A 3,529-nucleotide genomic window follows, 5' to 3' on the forward strand; every position below is an offset into this window, starting at 1 on the left:
ACTCCTGTGCTGTGTCCGGGTGGGTTTTTACAACAAGAGCAAATGTCTGGGTTTAATATGGGGCAGCAGCAGGGCTAGGGGTGTGTGGCTTGCACCAGGGGGCTGCGGGTCAGGAGACAGGGGCACTGGTAAGGGATGTGGGGTACTGTGGTTTGGGAGTGAGGGGCAGGGGTGGGGTCAGTGGGTTTTGAGTGAGGGGCAGCAGCAGGGCTGGGGGTGTGGGACTTGTCCGTGAGGGGCAACAGCCTGGGCAGGGGCAACAGCTTGCCCCCCCCGGCAGGTGTCCTCATTTTTGGACCTGGAAATATGGTAACCCTAATGCATGAATAGATTCTTAATGAGAACTAGAAGGACAGCAGGAAGGGGCCTCTAGTCCAACCCTCTGCCCGAGGCAGTATCATCCTTATCCAGACCCATCTTGTACAAATCCATTGTCTAACCTCCTGTTAAAACTATACATCAACCTAGACACAGTACAAGACATAACACCTTAATCAGCCACAGGTAAAGCAGGGGGAGCATAGTAGCCAATGTTCTGCTGCTGCAAAAGTTGTTAAAATATACTCCATAGATCTCTGGAAGGCAAAACCCCTCACAGCCTGTATCAGTCTCACCACAGGGTAAAATTTCTTCCTGACTCCAAATATGACTATCAGTCTGACCATGAGCAGAGGGGCAAGACCCTCTAGTTGGGAAGAATCTCCAGATTTAAATTCCAGCAGGAATATTGGCACACCTGAGTTAAAATCCCCAGGCTTGGCTGCATCCAATACCCACATTTTCTAAGAAAATGTAGCAGTAGGAGGAAAAGGTTGGGGGTATTTGTTTATCAGATAGAGCACATTTGCAGTAGCTTGTATGGGTGATGGTCTGTTTCCCAAACTCCAGACACGCATTGAATGGTTTAGACATTTGTAACACCCTATGCATTAGATGTTTGTTGGGAGAAATGCGAGTAGGGTGTGTTTGTCACATACAGGGCATCTTTCCTGTATCTTTTACAAGTTTCTCTGGAGATGCATATTTAGCCTTTTGTTTTCTTTAGCCACTAGGTCAATTGAAATGCATATGTAGTTTCCTTGCCTTCACTGGCTTCCTTAGTCACACCTATGTGATGAGCATGTTAGGTCTCTGGTGACAGTTTTCTTGATTTGACATAATCTAGTACAGAGAATAAAACCAATTGGTGTCGCTCTATTTTGTATGGTCCCAGCTGCCACTTTGCATTTTTGCATTTTTGTGCAAGATGCACTGTTATTTTAATTTGGTTATAAAGATTTTATGTCAAACAGATTGGCTTTAGCGTGAAATTACTCTAAAAGATAAAGATTTTATATGTAGGCCTAGCCAAGTTGTTACTGTATTCATCAGCAGGGAGGAAGAGAGGGAGCTGCAGACAGAGGCAGGAAGCCCAGGTGTCCTGAAGTGGTGGTGCAGGGTGGAAGGGGATTTTTGCAGCAGAGCATGATGGGGGAAGGGAGGGCGCACCTCTGGCTTCAGGGCCTTGTGAGTCCCACCCTTCCCTGGCGATTGACAGGTGGCCAGTCTCTGAGGAGGCGTGGGACTTCTGGGGCCCCTCAGCTAATCAGAGGCATGGGGGCTTCACCATGGAAATGGTGCCTGACATCACACTGGAACTGTGCAATCTGGAGGCAGACTGTGAAATAGGTAGGTCCCTACCTATGTCGGCAGCATTCCCTTCATCCACCCAAGTAGTTATTTTGTCAAAGAAGATAGTTTGACATGGTTTGTTTTCATGGTTAGTTTTCATAGATAGTTTGACATGGTTTGTTTTCAGTTTTCATTCATGTTAGCTGCTTGTCATCAGCCTCCTCCTCCTCCAGATGCTTGCCAGTGGACTTGCTTAGAATGTACTCCAGTAACTTCCCAGGTACTGACGTGAGGCTAGCCGGTCTGTAGTCGTGTGTCGTCCCCCCCCCAATTCCTCCTTTTTGCCTCTTTTAAAGAGAGGCACTACCATGGCTTTTTTCCAGTTCTCTTATAACTCGCCCATCTCCCACAACTTCATCATAAGTATCACTGCCAAGGGTGCTGCGATCTCCTCTGCCAGTTCCCTAAGTACCTTGGGATAAAGTTCATGAGGCCCTGCTGACTTGATTTCATTCAGACCCTTATTTGTTAGGTGTTTAAACTTTTTTGTGTGTCTTTTGTGAAGACTGATGCAAAGTAGCTGTTGAGTAGCTCTATCTTTTTGCACTGTTAAGAGTCAGGGGGAACTCTTAATAGTGGATCCACAGCTTCCTTGGTCTTTTTTTCTGGCCAGCGTACCTACAGAAACTTTTCTTGTTGCCCTTAACCTCCCTCACCAGGTGCAGCTCATTCTTTGTTCCCTTCCTGATTTTTGTCCCTGCAGGTTCTTGCTATTACCTGGTAAGCTTCCATGGTGATCTGCCCACTTTTTCCATTGCTTTCTTTTTGCATTTGAAGCCTGGAAGCTAGGGATGTTAATGGTTAAATGATTGTTTAAGTACATTGATAACGGGTTATAGTTTATCAGTTATCATTTAGCATGGGGTGGGGCACAGTCTAGCAGGGAAGGGAAGCCATGTGGTGCCCCAGCAGGAACCAGAAGACGGCAGGGCAGGAGGGAGGAGGAGACTAGCACTTATAGCTAGGCTCTGCAGACCCCTATGCAGCTGCTTGCAGCCTTCCTGCTTTTTGCCACCAGTAGCCTGAGCTCTGGGCAGGTCCCTGCCACCTGCTACAGAGCTACCACTGCTCTGGGTAGTCAGGGGTAGCCCCCCTCCACCTGACTTTGCAGTTGGGGGCTGGAGCCCAGTGCCACAGGGCCTGTCCCAGTCCCAGCCCCTGTCACGTGCAGCTGAATGTGGTGACTTCTGTTGCTGCAGCTTCTGCTGCTGGTGGCATCCTCATGTACTCCCTGGCTGGACCCACAGTGGCTGCAGGTCCTGGCAAGGGCAAGGTGGACATAAATGCTCCCTTGGGCCTGTGGCTCACCCCTATGGTACGTCCTGCCTGTCCCATCCTGTCTTGTCCATACTTGGGCCTGGGCCTAGAGAGGACCCACTCACTTGTCCAGTTTGTCATGAGTTGTAGCACTGGGGAGCTTGGGCCCAGGTGAGCTGCTGAGTCCCTGCTGCACCTATGGGCTGGAAGTGCCCCACTGATGCTGGGCCAGGCAGGGGTGCTCCATAGGCCAGGCCAGAGCAGCTCTACGTGGGCCAGGGCAGGGTTTGCCATACCAATTAATTGTTTAATCATTGTAACTAAAACGGGTTAAATGGATATTTTTTTATTCTGTACTTACATACATCCTTAGTTAGAAGCTCCTTGTGCAGCTACATTGGTTTCTTGCCATTTTTCTTGTGCTTCCATCTTGTTGGGCTTCCACACCTGTGCCCTTTGGAAGCTCCCAGCCCTCCTAGGTCCCTTTATCTTTCAGTGTCTCTTCCCATGGCACCATGCCTATTGGCTCCTCCTTAAGTCAGCTGAAATCCACCTTTTTTTAAATCTAGGCTGCTTGCACAGCTGGGGGGGGGGGGGGGGC

General features: G+C 49.1%; 1 protein-coding gene across 3 annotated transcripts in view; it reads left to right on the forward strand.

The window, feature by feature from the left end:
- The window catches only part of MATR3 (matrin 3), a 61,155-nt gene that overhangs the window by 43,484 nt on the left and 14,142 nt on the right, over window positions 1-3,529 (forward strand). The window lies entirely within an intron of this gene.

This window comes from Gavialis gangeticus, unplaced genomic scaffold, assembly GCF_001723915.1.
Source record: "Gavialis gangeticus isolate Ggan-Ray unplaced genomic scaffold, GavGan_comp1, whole genome shotgun sequence".
In the NCBI taxonomy this organism is placed as follows: domain Eukaryota; kingdom Metazoa; phylum Chordata; order Crocodylia; family Gavialidae; genus Gavialis; species Gavialis gangeticus.